We start from the raw sequence: 18,516 nt of genomic DNA on the forward strand, positions 1-18,516 counted from the left end.
ATTGTGTAAACACATAACCTATTCTTATAAAAATACGAAAAATCACACTTATATATAGATCTTTATCACATGCCATACCCTGTTTCCCATGTAATATAACCATTACATATATTTCTATGTTACACATGTGTAATATACTTTTTAAGCGTTTTCATTGGCTTAGTTTTCGTTTATTAGCCAATCGCGTTTTATTATTTTACTAAATTTACGTTGCAACGTCAAATGACGTCACGAAATGTAAACAACATTCGGGATTATCAGTTATGTTTGCGTAAATATTTATTATATGTGTTCATTTAAAAGCATGTGATAAAAAAGATCTGACACTCGTCCTATCATACAATACTTTATTAAACTCGTCCAGGAAATTTGTAAGTAAGCTCGCCAAAGGCTCGCTTTCTAGCAAAATCCCTGAACTCGTTTAATAAAATATGGTATGATATGACAACTCATGCCAGATCCTATATGTATAGTGGCATCAGGCAAATAATAATGTAACCACGTGTACTTCAATTAGCGATGCTGCACAAGGCATATATTTGTTAGCCAGGAATAAAGGTAAAGCTTTGGTCGCAGAAGTTTAAATGTTTTAATAAACTTAATATACACCATGTAATAGAAACTACAGCAAAGTTAACTCGAAATCGTTTACTTCGTATATCTTGGTACATATTTTGTAAACATGTATACAAACGACTTAATTGTTTAGAACGATGCACTTTGTAGAACACGCTCGACGTCTAGCCGTCACAAACATGCCGAAAATGCTGTCGCGCACATTTGTATAAGGGTTTATGATTCGCAAACTGCTAAATAATATGTAGATTCACACGTGGTTCTAGCGGTGCTACTTCTATATCTCCTCCCTCTTATATACCGTTTTCTGTCTGCAGTTTCAGATCTCCACTAAGTCTACATACGGAAAAGAATTAAAGGTTTCAAAATTCTGTTCGGAACGCTGTTACAAACGCTATGGTGATTCTCTAGAATACCAGGCGCGCACAGTGATGACAATTAAAGAACTATGTTAGAATTTAACATGTTTATGAGCGCTAAGGCGATGACCCAAAGACGTGTGTAGATGTGACGACTTCGGACGACATAGCGAGTTGGTTTTGATGACGATGGGTCCAAATGCAGAGTGTATATAATAGATGCCGCTCTTGTCGCCCCGAGAGAACGTATTGGACGCTAAATGGACAATATAAGATTTGGTAAGGAAGCCATGATAACTCTTTAATACGCTGTGTAAGCGCCATAGGCATAGGATACAAATTTAGTACATTCGATATGTTTTGCGACAATCATGCATTTACGAATATATTGAACGGCGGTAAAGCTTTCATCAGATGTTTAATACCTGCCGACATTGCAAGCATTAAGCATTTCGGCAGCTCATTCGATTTTCTATATTCTTATTCTAGCATGAAATTCTATTTTTCTTTTTCAATAGTGAATCATATAAATAATCCATTGATCCCCGTCCTGAGGCTATCGAAATCTCACAATTAGTCTACAACTGATAACCCAACATAACATGTAAATAAACATCAATTCAAAGGAGTGTACTTCACATTTAAGAGCGATTTCATAGGATATACATTATTTAAAATAATAGCGTTATTACTTTTTCGCTGTTTACAAGAGCAAACGAATGCCAAGCATGTTCAGCTAAACGCTTTGGTAAGACATTCAATGGTGCTATTAGATGTCTTTTGTAATAGTCCATGTAATAGTCGTTAAAGTAAAACAATCAAGAAACCTAGGTGAATAGGTTTCAAAGAAATGTATCTTAGTATACAACTGAACATACGGGTTTTATGCATATTATAGCATTATTGCAATTATATTAAAAAGCGTATGCTAGTTTTTAAACAACTTTTTTAACATCAAAGTTGGCATATTTACAGTTACGCAATCGCCTAATAACCTCAATTAAATGTTGTGTGAGACAATATATTGACCAAAATTTATTTTTTGAAGACCTACATTTATGCGGCGTTATGAAAATAGTTGAATGAATCTTATTTTGGTAGCAGAAATGGAGTCCGTTTAGAAACCCACAGTACCTCGGTATTATTGCATTATAGTACAATGTAAGTTTTATTATCTGAGATCGTTAACTGCACCAACACCTCAATTTTCGCTACACCATAACATAGTTGGCTCTTCACCTTGACTAAATTGGCTTTTCATCTACGCCTCAATAGGTTCTTAAACTAAACATCAATTGGAGCTTCACCTACTGCTCCATGAGCGCCACACATGCACCTCAACTGTAGCTTACTAATCTGCTGCGGTCAAACAAGGAAGAGAATCACGAATCATTACACATTTTTTGTAGATGCGTGTATGATTTTATTAACTGTTGACCTTGTCTAACGAAATTGCTACCTACCTTGCTATCAATCCGATCGACAAGATATGTACACGCGATAATCTCACATAATGTAAATGACAAACTAGTTCGTTTCGCAAATTTGTAAGATCCGAATACAACCAACGCATGTCACGCTTCCGAATACTTTATTTAGACATATATGGAAGTAGTGAAACTCCAGAAACATATATATATATATTCTTCTTCTTATTATTATTATACGTTCTTATTGCTCCTTTGATAACATCGGTATTCATGAAACACCTTTTCTATTTTTAATCGATTACATACACACATTTTAGATATAAAGGCAGAGCGTTTTTGGTCTGATTGTTTTTCACTATTTATTTCAGGACCGTTAAGTTCAAACCCTTTCATATAGTTTTCAAAATGACTTGCTTACAAATTATAAACTAAAAATTAAAAAAATGTATAGATTAAACAATAGTCAAATGAGCGAAATTACACTTCTCACTTAAAAAATCGTTATACTACACTATCGTGTTTAGAAATTATCAATAGAAATCGATAAAATAATAAATCGTTTGAAACAATCATTTAAGAACACGCAAATTACTTGTATCGTGTTTAAAAATACGCCATGAAGGTATTAAACCAGATTGACCCTGTGTTAGGGCGTCAAAATGACCTATAGAAGGAATTTGTTTCGAATTACCTTCAAGGCTTTTTTTTCAATCTTTTCTGCTTTAATTATTTAATATTGCTGCAAATGTTCTTTTTTAAAAAGTAAATGTCTTTGTTGATATAAAGGTTAAACATGTTAAGACTTTTTTTCAAAAACATTCTTAAAGAAGTCACTTTAAATACTTAATTTTATGTGACCTTGACCAGAAATGTTGTTATGAACTTCATTTGCAATAAATAAAAAAATTCCCGATTGATGGCTAATAAATTCTTGCACATCTCCTAATGACATTTCAAAGGATTCGTGACATTTGCTAAACTACATGTACGTCTTATATTAAAAATGATGTTTTATGAAATAATAAAACAAGAAACAAATTAACCAATAAATTATATATTCATTTCCCAGTAATATCCTAATAATGCAAGCACATTAATTTGTAATAAATACAAGACGTTTTGATTAGTTCCTAATTAATGTGTTTTTTAAATAAAGTTTCGTATCGTTTGCACAATTACATTATTACGTTGGCAATATTCATCATTGGCTGTTGTGTTGAATGTATTGCCCTGTATTACTTAGACAAGTTATCTCTTGCCTGAAATAAAATACTAGCGGTTTGTAACTGGAATGTCGTTCCTGATTTTGTCTTTGGAGTTTCATTGTTGCTATATATTGCTTTACAAATAAGACTGTAATTTTGAAAATCTTATTTCATTTGCTGTTATTTTCTACGATAATAACATATGTAATATGCATTACGCTGGCAACTGTAATGCACATAATTAGAGAAACGTTAAGCATATGAATATGTTTCATATAATTCACATTGCAATAGGCAATATAACATGTGAAGATACAGTCAACACAATACCGTGTTTTATTAGAGAATGGAGTAAACACTTTGTCGATAAATAGAGTCATGAAGAAATGGCTTGAAAGATCATACTCATTTCATGATATGCGATTAATGAGTAGATAATCAATATCATTCCACTTTACCTCGAGTAAAATTATAACGTTCGATCATTTTACCCTTTTTATTGTTTCTGTGGATGATATGGTATACAGTCTTCAAGTGTGTCCCGCTTATAAAAATATCAACATTATAAAGGAAACATGTGTAAGATAATATATTTATAATGGACATGAACACACAGACACTGAACAGAGTCAATAGCAAGGATACTCGCAACAGGCAATTAATGAATCGGCCCAAATCAGTCACAAGATGTACAAAAATCCACAACAAATCAACCGATGTAACAGTCCCGTTCAGATAGGAGTGCAATCAAGTCAACAGCTCAGTGCAAAGCCGATCGTGATTGAAAACAGTTTCCCGTCGCAGAAAGTTTATCTGTGCAATCAAATACAGAGAATACAAATAACGCTTGACATCAATGGGATCGCTCGTCTTTACACAAGATGCAAAAACTAAACAGCTGACGAAGAGCTAAACCATCATAATAGTCTCATGAAGTAATAGCTAGAATATAACAACATAAAAACGACACATTAATGCTCCAACATTTCAATAAGACAAAATAAATAGGCATGTTGCTCACTGAAGGTTCTGTTTGCCTCTGAACGTTGTGCAAGCTTGAAATAATACAATATTAATAAGTATAACCTTTCACTAGTAATACATCAGCAATTCATCCCATGGCTTTAATGAAATCTAAACACACATAGGCACTCAGTTTAAAGTTTTTCCGCTATGTACATAATTACAAATTGTACTGATATACAAACATTGTGTAGAGAGAAGCCTAAGTGAACCCCAGTGTATGCCACTTAAACACATCTGCTAATTAGATCCTACAACATTTGTAAATAATGTTAAACTAGATTTATGATATATTGTTATGTTAATTTCCGTGTTCTTGATTATTTTACTTCTTTTGTTGTTAATTGAATGCAATTAGTTGACAAACATCATTAGAAAAAAAAGTATTTTTAAGTATTTTTAATTTGGAAATAACCCAGTTTACAGACATGAAACCATGTAGATAACAACACTATAAACTAAAAAGTAGATATTTTCATGTTACTTATTCATTTATCTGTTTTGTTAGAGCAACACTATTTGTCTTCATATATCACTTACTTTTTGTAAATTTAAATAAAACCATTAACACTTTTAATATATTTTAAAAATTAAACTTTAGACTTTCATAACCATCCTATCGGTGAAATAAGTATATTTATCATGATAGGATGATTCACTTGTTTTATATGAATACTTTAAATTGTCATGTTTTATCTTTAATAACACTAATTCCCTATATAATTTATTTGTTTGTTAACTATACATGGATTAAATTATTGCTTAAATGCATGATAAATATCATCTAAATATATTAATAAAACAAAGTATTAAGTCTGAACTTGTTAATGTACACAATACATGTTATAACTTATACTGTTTTGTTTACTCTAATACTGTTTATATACATAAATATTATAAAATTAATCTTCATACTTGATTTCAAACATGACCGAACATAAATAAACACGATATGGAGCTTAAATTTTACTAAAAAGCCCATCAAATGCATCTGACACAAGATCGGATGTCCCTCTAATTTACTCTCCGGTAATGGAATAATTTAGGAAGATGTTAAACCTTATAAAACCGCTCTGTAAAAGGCAGTCAACATTTCATTTAAAAGGTAAACTCTTGACAAAAAGCGCTCGACAACTGGTTAAAATTCACTATCGGTAGCATTTACAAATAATGTAACAGAAAGTAAGATACTGTCTTTACAAAACTACTTCGTAATAAACTAAAAAACGTTACTTTCTGCTTGGACATTAATGTAGATTTAGCTGGTTTGTGTTGTACCTTAAAATATTGAATGTGCATAAACATCGTATATTATGCTAGTTTTGTTCTACTCTGAATCTGCGTAATAAATCACTATTATGTTGTTGCCTGTAAATCTATCATGACAAAAATTGTGTTAATACGTGTTTGCTGCCTGTATCGTTTTTCTTCTGTCAATGGTTTCAATGAATGTTGGTTTTCTTATTGCGTACTCTTTACCTTTATCTAATCAATGCCACAAGAATGAACATAATCACGCGGGGAAACAAATATTGTTATTAGAGCTTAGGCCATACCCTTAGTACTCGACATTAAAACATGTGCATGTAGATATGTAAGTTACACATCTCCTTATGAAAACAAGCAAATTCGTAGAATTAATACCACCCGCTAAATAATCTTTTTACGGATGGGTGCCAACCTCTATAAACAGTATAATCATACAAAAATAATCAAGTGTAGAGGGGTATTTATTATGCATGTCTCCTAATTGGTGTATATATACACTCATGAAGTATCATGTTGATATATCGTATCGTTCTTGAGATATAGCGCTGAAAAATACATCACAAAAAACAAAAAGGGTCAGTAACTTATTAAAAAAATGTATGGTTATGGTTCTTACACATGTATGCAAGGATATTCTACTCATTGATAAATATACGCCCATGAAGTTTTATATTATAATATTATATTGTATATGCAAATCTATATCAAAAGAAAACGAAAAAATGACAATTATTCTTATTTAATAGAATATAGGGTCGTATCATATGCATGGGTCTTCGTGTCGTTGATCTCTACGCACCCATGAAGTTTCATGTTAAAATAGTGTTTGGTACCTGAGATATAGCCCTTAAATTAGCGCACCTCTAATGATTTCCCGCGCTTTAGTTTACGATCATTGCCGATCTTCAATGATCGGTTATTTCCGAGAGATGCATTTTATTTTTTTCAAAGTTCGAATTTTGTTATATGTTTACGTAGTTCCTTTAGAATACATTATTTTCACAATAAATATTGACTTTGATCCAAATATCATCTGAAAAATACGATTTCGCGATTTCTTCAAAGATTGGCGAGCCTTTTTACCTGTTTACTTATGAATATCTAATTTAAGCATACACATATGTGAAGTTGTCGTGGCCTAGTGGTTAAGGCGATGGTCTATAATTCTTTTGGGATCTTCCCGCGCAGGTTCGAATCCTGCCGACATCGCATACTTTTTGCGACATGTTTTATTTATTTTCTAACGTAATTTGATTTAATGTAGCATATATGCTATGTTTTGTGTTTAATATGTTGAAATTTTTATGAACATCCTTCAATTTTTAAAATTAAAACAACGTTATGGCTAAATTGGGTGATTTACTGCTGAAAATACGAATGAAGCATATTTTTGCTGTATATAGTGTTTCTATAAAAACTATGTTTAAAATATAACTTAAATGATACTATTTTGAATTTTATGACACTTTGTTTTTAACCGACCCAATTTTTACTTGGCTGAAATAACTTACATTTCATGGCGCTCTTCGATAGATAACAATTTGTAAAAAATAAATGTATGTAAAAGAATACTTATTTCATCTTGTTTAAATTTTAAACACCTTTACTGCATCTATACACACCAACAGCATGCCCATATTTGGAAATTTGAATGAATTATGGAACTTTTATATACCCCAGGGGTGAAAATAAACTGTACACAAGTTGAGCGTAGGTTGGTTTTGAAAAAAACGGTACTTTTTTTAAAAAAGCATGGAAAGCCTACCTACAATTTTGCATGTAGTTCAGTGAAATGATGCTGATTAAGAAAATAATTAATAAGATTATATTTGGATATGTGCCCATTAGAGGTGCGCTACCTTAAACGTTACATTTTCCAAAAAGGGCAATACGTCTTACCAGTGTAAGGTTAAGATTCGTGTACATGACACTTCTCCTCATTATAATCAATTCACTCATGAAGTTTCATTATATCTTCTATAGTTTCTGAGATATAGCCCTGTAAATTTTTGGCAGACGGACTGACGGACATCGCCAGAAATATATCCCTCCGCCTTTGGCAGTGGATTTAGTTTTTAATTACAATATGAATAACCCAATTGTCCGAAATTTGAGACCTGTTGAACAATATATTAAAACTTCTGATTTTCATTTCTATAATTAAGCGAACCGATGAAAAAGCATCTTTTCCACATCAAAGCAGTTAGAGACATTTATAATTGCCTTTTCCGAACTTTTATCAAACTTTCAGCATGTGCATCACGGTATTTTGAAGTTAATATTTTCTCAACAAAACTGTTGTAAATAACATTTTTTTATCGTAAAATGAACATTTCGCACTTACATCTCATTTTAAGAGGTTTTGCACTTAACTCTCGCGTAATTCAAAATAGTTGTTGCTAAAGTTATGGAACCCATGAAGCATCATGCTTATTTTGGTGCATTTTCCATATTTTTACCACAAACACATTAACAACAAACACAGCATTTTAGTATTATACAACCTCTCATCTTTTTGAAATTGTACCATATATAAGCAAGCATTACACTACCAATTATATTATCAATTCAAACACATAATAGACGCGATTTTGCATGAAAGCGTGCACTCACCTGGGAATCTTGGCACTTCCTAACGTGACGAGATTTAGATCTGGCATATCGGGACTTTGAATGCCATGGGGAGTGGTATTTCAGCAACATACCAATGCCACAGAGCTCAGAATCATGTGCGTACCAGATGCGTCTGAAATTGTAACTTTCTTTCTTTTGTCTTCCTAATGCAGCAAGTGGTCTATAAAAAAAGTGATAGAAGAACGTCAATCATAACTTTATCCCGTTGTTTTCCATCTTCTATTCTGTATTTTTTAGAAACTTAAGTATCCGGATATTGCCATTTGTTGTTACGAATAGCCATATTTATCAGTCTAAATTGGCTGGTATAGTTTTACAAAATTGCAAGTGCAGGTTTGTTCAAATGTTTCAATAAAAGCAATCGAACCATATATGGTAATGAGAATTCGAATCCACATCGCACTGTCTTGGTATAATGAAGTATACAAGCGGAGCGAAGTTGTTTTCAAGTTATGTTACAGTGAGCATCAGAGTGGGATTAGTGCAGTTCTTTCTTTCTCAGGTCAATCTAGTCGGGGAAAAACTCACACAAGTATTAATAAAAAGTACGCTTTACTAGACTAATGTCAAAAGGTACTATAATCATCACATACCATTTGGGGGGGGGGGGGGGGATAATCATCGTGAATTCATTTTAAAAATGCATGTATGTTTAAATAAATATTCTGCATTGCAATCAAATATAGTAACTATTTATCTTTCACTATACAATGAACTATGTGCTTTAATAAACGCCGAGAGAGCGTTTAACACCTACAATAAATGACACAACTTGAAGTGCAACTCCTATATCACGTTGTTCGAAAATTGCTACATTCAACCCCAGTGGGTATAGTCCATGAGTCTTAATGGATTGTTTAATAACGAAAGGGACAGGCAATAACAGTGCACTCAAAAATTATTTGGTTATCAATAAAGTAACCACGTTTAAACCGACAATTTGTGTGAGCATTGGTTGTTACCATATGCTATTCGTTCTCACAAAATATATGTGAAAAACATTATCTTATGTGAAAAATATTGAGTTATAAACGTGACCTCTATAGTGGTTAAAATGTTTATCTAACATATAACATTATCGACCTCGTATTTTGACGCCGTGACTCAGTTAAAATCAGCCTATATATTTTAAAGATAAACATGAAGACTTAGTTTCAGCTAGATAAATGTAAATTATGTTGCAATATTTATGCTGCTTTAAGAGTGGTAGCACATTTGTTTTTACCAAGATTTAACCCGGTAAATAGGGTTTTTGACGCACATAAACCAGTTTCAAACTTGGCATTGACATTGTTAATATAAACATTCTGATTAAAAGGTTTCCTCAAGATTGGACAAGATGGAAATTACACACCTTACCAACTACCAATACTAAAAAGGACAATAGAACAGTCCACTAAGCATGCATATGATAAAATCTTTTTCACCGACTTGTAATAGTCATGAACTTTATAAACCAAAATAACAAACAAGTTGTTGAAAACATCAATCATAAATAACTTTTGTATTTACAGCTGATTTGTCAATGATCTTAACGGTTCCAAACTACAACTATTTTTAAAGTTGCATGCTCCCCCCCCCCCCCCAAAAAAAAAAAACAACAACACGCGCGAGTGTGTTTTTCCTTTATAAACACATATCTCAGTTGTCCAGTTCAATTTATTATTGTCAACTCATTTGCATAATAATAAGTTATAGTAAAGAAACGATTAATAATTTAAAAGTTATATCCCTAAATAAAGTACAGAAAAAAGTGATAGTTTTTAAATCGTTGAAAATTTGTGTTCTAGATGTGTGGATACAAATTTTTACGCTCAACTCTTCCTATCTACGGCAAAATAATTAAATTCTAATTGACAATCAGATGCAACTCTTATCTAGTTAAGTGCAAATTTTAATTATTGGCTTGATGCAATTTTGGCTCAGTCATTAACGCAAAAGAAAACAATAGTAGAGATAAGCTTTTGCTTTAGCAGACCCGTTTACAATACGGATCGTAGTTTTGAAAGATTTTTGCATCACTCCTCAATTATATGCACACTTTCTATTAGTGTTTTTATGCCTATAGAATTGTAATGAGTACTGCAATGCTTAGTTCTTTTGGGCGCTTATTAACATACAACTTATAAGTTTCAAGTAGGTACCGTCGAAACTCATATCACATATTGGCAATAAAAATGTTCGGTAATAATGGACATATCAAACCTAGTCTTTAAGGGCTTTTTTGCATATTAATGAACGCTAACGGAATTTATTCAAACAATTGTGTATTAAACAGATTTTCATTTTTTACAATGCTTGTGTTAATAATAAAACATGTTGGTGTTCCCAAGAAATGAAGTGACACATTAATGAAACAAGCAGAAGTAGTTGTGCGAATGTGTTGAACTATTTCTACAATCCGCATACATAGTGTTGTATTATATACACAGCCTTACTATTTATTATCGAAAACAAACACCAACATACCCTTTTCTATAATACCGTTGACATTCAAATTAACACGCAAAACTGTAGGCGTACCTTTGGCATTTGGAAAATTAAAGGACTCAAAACCAGACTAAAATAACTAATAATTAACTATATCAATAATTGAATTGCTGCAGTAAGTGTGAAGTAAGCCTCAAAATATCATCGCAATAGGTCAGTTGTTGATATTTGCAGTACAATGGTGTCACATAGGAAAATATTTTTAGATCTTTGATTATTATATTCCCAAAAATTAATCACAAACCTGTATCGTTTCATGAACAATACTATTTTACTCTATTCCAAATATGTATTTTTCCGAAATTTGCTGATATCTCTCGTTTCAACAAATAATGATTTCACAATTTCACAATGAAGAAAGTAAGAATAATTCCTCATCGGCAATACTGACCAGTCTCTTTAAAAGCGGAAAATGCTGTCAGCATTTGTGGCTTGATTTATTTAAATATTCAACGCCCGCTTCGACGATAAATTTTGAAATATTTTCGAAAGCATAGATGCAGAGACGCGGAAAGAAATGACGACTCCGTGATTCATCGATGACAATAAAGCAACCAGGAAAATTGTAATTAACATCTTTGTTTCGGACGAGCGGGTGCATTTACAAGCGGATAGACGACAAAAACTCAGACCTTAAGTTCCTGCTGGTAATACATAAGTAGAAGCTGAAAAGAAATAATCATGAACATCAATCGAAAATCGGTTTTGACACTCGAGAAATACCTAAGTCATTTACGAAATCGATTCATTAGCAAAACGTGGTATGTATGACTTTTAATTAACTAAACAATAACATAAAAGAAAAGAAATTATTGCCATTGAATTTAATTCGAAGATAAAAACACGTTGGTTTAAGCTTATTGCTAAACAAAGTTGACATCTTTTAACATTAAGCAATGATTTCCTTCTTCGTCATTCTAATATAATATATTTTTAAATTAACATAACTAAAATACATGTTTTTTGTATTTTTAATGAATCAGTTAAATGCGTGTTAAACGCAAACAAGACGTAGTTCTAAAAATGTTTCATATTGCCTTTTTACATACTTTAGTAAACATTTAATATTATTATGCTTGGTTAAAATTATATTTATCCGCTTTGAAGTCGAATGAGGTTATGTTATTCCTAGATTCTAGTGTTCCTATATCTATAACAAAAATAATAATGCATTAGCAAGGATTTATTACTGTATTGACACCGTACTTCCCTTACATTCTCCTAGAAGCGATAAAGATGTGAATTCATACAGAAAATAAGTATTGCTTTTATCGATCCTTCATTTTGCACGTTTTCCAAATCTAAAGAATTATCCTGTCAGTGTAATAATTTTCAACATTGATAGCACATAGCAAATTCCACCGAAATATGCTGCAAATTGGTAATCCCTAGATACATACTTTTGAGTCGTCGATATGGAAATATTAACATATTCATCAGATAAACTGAGTTCTTTGATTGGAATATTAAAAAAAAAAAGATCTCAAGAATTATTCTCAGATGAGTATAAACCAAGAAGCGAAATAGCAACTTGCAATGATAAATAGACTGAGGTAACTCACTTACATTTCTTCATAAATTCTTAGTTTAAGATAAAACGCTTGCATAAGTATAACAAAGTGTACCTTACGCAACATTATTTATATTGGTAGGTTTTCTTATCTGTCTTCCCAGCTGCTAGACATGTTAACGGTTTAACGCCTGTCAGATAAATATAAGCACGATATGTGTGCTGCGACATCCACAGTATACGTTAAGGGAAAGAAGTTGTGTGCAATGCTGAAAACAAGATTATATAGAGAGTCGTTCAAGTGAATAGGGCGTAAATAACGTCGGTGCGTTTAAAAACAATTATTTTAATTAAGCTTCACTGGTGTATGCAAACACGATTTTAAGTTCTGATGCGAAGACATGAACATCGAAGGATACAGCATTCAAAACAATGAAATATTGGACTACATAAACTACCATAAACTTTAATATTTATGCTAGACGCTAGAATTCATGTTAATAAATGGAAAAATATGTGTGTTCTTTGAACTCGCAAGGATATTGACACGTTTATTCGAATAAGTTACACACATATATCGGTATTTAAAATGCTAACCTAAAAACAAAAGGTGTGCATACATATTTAACTAATATACGATTCGAGTTATACGTATTATATATATGTTCATTAATATCGCTCGACTGCATATCTAATCTGACAAGTGAGAGAGGGGAAAGAAATGAGCGTTTGCTCGGCAACGGCAGCGTATCTCAGCGTCCCGTCGGCCGTCGGGACTCCCGTCAGTCCGCCTCCCGTTCCAGCGCCTCCGAGACGTATTTGAAGAAGGGCGGAGTAGGGCAGTATGGGCAACGGTAATTTTATGTTTGAAAATCGTAAACGTAATTATTATAATTATTATTATAATTATTATTATTATTTAAATATTATAACTATTTTAAGAAGTTTGCTTTTACAATTCCTTGTTTTTTAAATTTTTAATTGCTTTGTTCGTTTGTGTTGTATCGTGTTGTTTGCTATGTTGTCGATTACAATCAATGAATCATGGTTATACACACGGAATATTACGCTTGTGACTCCAATTCTGTTAGTATTTTGCTTGTTGTGTACGTTTTTTTTTTGGCTCATACATTCGTATCGTACCTCTATTTTGGCAAATGATTCCTTGCCATAAATAAAGCACTGCATTGTATAAAAAGTGTTATCTACGACTTGTGCATCTGGAGGTTCACTTTGTGCATGTCGTTTAATGAACGAGAGTCGGATAATCGAGTATGATGCGAAATAACGACAGCCATAATACTGACCAATACTGTTGATACCATTTATTAGAGTAATATACCTTTTAATTTATAAATTAAAGCTTTTCAAATATGCAGTCAACTTATTTTAATTTAAACAAAATTACAATAATAAACTTGCTTGTACTGAGCATTCCGATTTTGAATACATAATGGATATAGATATATTATACGACGACATCTTGCAACGTAATGGGTCATGCACGCAACGGCGAGACGATTTGAAACAAAAACATGGTATTCTGTATTGACTAGTGTGGAATTAACGTTCGTTTTCTTGTGTTTGTAGTGTAATTTGTTATGTGAAGTTTCGTGTGTTTATAACTTGCGGAGGTGTCAAAACAGCTTTAAATAGCAACGAGGTCACTGTTTACTTTTTTGTCGTTTATTTTAGGAAATGCAGCAGTGCATCGTCCTCAAAAATCATCAAGTCTGGCTCTATGCTGCGCAATATCTGTCGTCATGATTTGCATCGGCATTCCACATTTTGCATTTTTAAAATTTGTAATAACGGCAGGATGAAATTGGTGAAAAATATGTGTTTTACTATTAGTGAACGTTTTTCTTGAGAAAATATGCAAAATGTTCTGTGATCAATGAAGAAGAATAACGCAAATCTATGTAGCCGATCGATGTGTTCTCCGAAAATATATAAACTTCAAAATGAATTGCATTTATAATTGTTAAAAAAATGTGTAGAAAATATACACCTTATTTTGTCAACATAATGACAATCATGGCCTGTTATTTATGCAATATGAACAAATATTCGATCTTTATAAAATTATGTTATTCAAGATGCATACGAAGATAAATTAAAAAAAAAAACTAAACCCATTACAACTTGCGCTTCTTTTTTATGTAACAGTGTAAAACACACGTATTATGCCCGATATGTGTAAATATGTTTAAAACTAAAACTTTATTTTATATTAAGTTTTAACATATTTTATTTCAAGAAACAAACATGGTATATATATGCAATTGCAACTGAGTCACATAGTTCAATTTTATTTTATCATGCTAACATCTTGTATAACCGTAGGTGTATTACATATTGCATTACTCAATATTCTGTTAACTCTTCACATACATATACATTTATATATATATATATATATATATATATATATATATATATATATATATATATATATATATATATATATATATATATATATATATATATATATATATATTATAAAACATTTTTAATTTCTCCCGTGTTGCACTTTATTGTAAACAGTTGATAAAAACACCATTTAAAACAAGAACTTTTTTATTTCTGAACTAAGATCTAAAAATTATACAAAGAACATTCATTTGTGAATCGTGTCTATTAAGAACACATTTCCAGTGTTTCCTGCAAAAACGAATCTTTTATCGAGTGAGAACAAAATTAGCAATTGTAATATCCAGCATGTGTAAACATGCCTTCCAATGTTTTTATATGCGACTGTCAATTGAGAAAGCTGAACCATCAAGAATTCAACACTTAAATACACGTATGATAATTTATTACCAGAATAATATTTTCCTTTCATTAACATGATAATCTTACTACTTGGTTATTCAATTAAGTCTGCTAGAGCCATAAATAATGTTATTTTGTTTGTTAAGCTTTACTTGCACTATTGTAAAATGAATAAATGCATTCCAAGCATAACATGAGCAAATACATACATTAAGTTTGAATACGATAACTTCAGAAAAATATAAATCAATTAAAAAAAATAATTTAGAATCCTTTGACAGTGAAAGGGAACGATATTGTCTCACAAACTTAGAATTATAATTTGATGATTGTTGTATTTTTTAGTACTTTTTACAAATACTAATTAAAGCTTACCGTCACCCAAATAAAATTAAATGTTAAATTAATAAAATTACGGTTATAAAATATAACTATATGCACAGTTTAATGTGCCTCTATGGCTTTTTCATCTGCTATTTTTATGTACATATTCTAGTTTGTCTATACACACTCGATGTTTTTTTCCTTCTTTATGTATTTTGTATATGTATGTTTTCAGCACAAAACCTATAATTATGCTTTGTCATCGATGACAACTATTACAAAACACTAAAGATATGTGTTTGATGCATAACATGTATTTTTGTTGCCGTTTTCTTATGTCTGATTGCAAAACATTATTGTTATTATTCATATTGTATGTAGATGCAATCACGAAATGCTACTTATAATTGTAATGCTTACAAGATACTGCACTTACCTGTAAATATGCTTGTCATCTGTGACCACTATTCCAAATAACTATTGTTATTATTCATATTGTATGTAGATGTTATCACAAAAAATGTGTTGAAAAAACAATTAATTACCAATCTCTATTGAATAATTAAGGCACTATTTCAGAGCAACTTTTGAAAAGAAGTCTTGCCATTTACACTTTGACAAATGTGCTTAATTAACAAAGAAGTTGTATTAATACCAAGAATGATTGATATATATGAATAGTATCATATAATCCTGATATGAGATTATAACATACACGTAGAAAGAAAAAGATCGGTGAGTACCGTGTAATTACGCAATATACATGGTATGCGTTAATGATGTTCACACATACAACACTCTTCTGGCAATACTTTATATATGTGTGAACCATAAATAACAATGAAACAAATGTATTGTATAGTTTTATGATATTTTAAACATTTTTGTAATGACTGTTCTCGTTCGTTTAATTAGTTTTGTATGTTTGCAATATCCTTGTTATTGAAATATGTTGTTCGCATTACGCTGGCAACTGTTGTAACTCTAATTAGTTTTATGTATTGTCCTCTGTGGTAATGAAAGGTCATAGACCGGACGGACTCGTATGACTTGAAGGAATGAACAAACACGATATTGTTGATTGAAAAAGGGCATTTATTATAAAATGCCACAAAGTAGATAAAAATAAGAACATATTCTTTCCAGAAAGGCATAATGGGTGGTAAAGGGTATTGGTAAAAGTTGGAAGACAACCTGCAGCCTTCCCCTATCAGGTAAACATAGATTGTACAGCAAAACAAAAGTAAAATAAGAAAATGTAGACACACAGGAGTATCAATCATAAAGTAAAACAATGGAACTGCAGTATTAAACTATCAGACAACATATGAGGTAAAACAGACAAATAATGGCCATAATAACATACCTTGGTAATAGGTGAAAGATTACTTGCAGCCTTAAACCGTCAGGTAAACATAAAATGTCAAGCAACACAACAAAAGTAAAATAATATTTGTAACCCATAAACAGAGAAAGCAATAATGTACAGTGTAGTACAACAATGGAGCTGTGGCTTGAGACCGACAGACAACCATAGAGAAATATACAAACAAAAACATTGGCATGAAGAACAGGTACCAGTTATTAAGTGAAAGACTACCTGCACCAAAATACTCTCAGGCTAACATAAAATGAACAACCTTGACAAAAGTAAGATTGGGAATGTACCGAAATAAGAGCAACCAATCTAGAAGTAATAAACAATTGTGTTGCAGATTTAAACCGTCAGATACTTAAAGAGACATATATAACAAATACTGACCCAAAATACAGGCACTGGTAAAAAAGTTAAAGACTACCCGCAGACGTAAAATGTCGGGTAAACATGAAAAGTCAATTGACGCAACAAAAGTGAAATAAAACAAAGGTAAACATAGCACGCAATCATGCAGTAGACGGGCCTATCATGGAAATCAGTGTGAGTAGCGACAGCCCCAGATTTGATGGATTGAAGGGATAGGGGAATAGTGGTAACTTTAGCATAGAAATGATTGTTAAAACGAATTGTAAACGGCTGCCGAAGATTCATGCCAACGCCTAAACGGGTGTAACTATATTCCCGAGGAATAACTGTGGGAATAACCATATGGGACATTTCGGGTATGTACAATGTAACCTGGATCAAAACATATGTAGAACTAGTTAGCCTCGTGATTTAAAACGTGACAGAACTGGGCTAACGATCATCACTTATGAGTAAGCAAAGTAAAAAGGAGTAATGGATAATGAATGAAATAAGTAATGGTTTTCACCAGGGAGCAAAAATTGAGGAGACCCAGTCAGGATTATAGTTCGTTGGGTGACAAATCAAAAAGTTAAAAAGATGGTAATTGAAGGCAATTTACTGACGTTAAAAATCAAATGAATTGGTATTTTAACAAGTACCAATTGGAAAAATGTGTTGACACCAGAATTGTTAGAAAGACGACTCGTAAAGATTGGCATATACGGTAAAATTGGCATAATCCAATCAAAAAAACAGGGAAAATAAGTTAAAAACTTTGTCATAAGAAATAAAAATAAGTTAATTGGAGGGGTAGAGTAAACCGCACCAATGCCTGACTGGGCGGTAACTAAAGACAAATATATGCATGGCGTCTCCTGAAACCTGAATCAGGCAGACTATGTAAGAAGTACAAACATGACCCGATCTGGTACCTAACACCGGTAAAATAGCTCCTTCGTAGAGAACTATAACCTCAATATGATCCTGAACGATATAATTAAAATCAATACTGAAAAATATAAGCAAGGTCTGCATAAAACATAGTTCCTGCGTAGAGAACCATAACAACAATATCAGCTTGAACGGAATAACTATAATCAGGATGAATATTGAAAAATATTAGCACAGCCGGCATAAAAATAGTTCCTTCGTAGAGAACTATAACATCAATATATGCATAAACGGTGTAAATAAC

General features: G+C 31.9%; 1 non-coding gene across 1 annotated transcript; it reads left to right on the top strand.

Annotated features, from left to right (window-relative positions):
• The first annotated feature begins 6,989 nt into the window (after nt 1–6,989).
• On the top strand, nt 6,990–7,071 carry Trnay-aua (transfer RNA tyrosine (anticodon AUA)). Its single transcript has one exon. It is a non-coding gene; the product is annotated as a tRNA-Tyr (tRNA).
• Nucleotides 7,072–18,516: the final 11,445 nt, after the last annotated feature.

Source organism: Dreissena polymorpha, chromosome 4 (assembly GCF_020536995.1).
Source record: "Dreissena polymorpha isolate Duluth1 chromosome 4, UMN_Dpol_1.0, whole genome shotgun sequence".
Taxonomy (NCBI): domain Eukaryota; kingdom Metazoa; phylum Mollusca; class Bivalvia; order Myida; family Dreissenidae; genus Dreissena; species Dreissena polymorpha.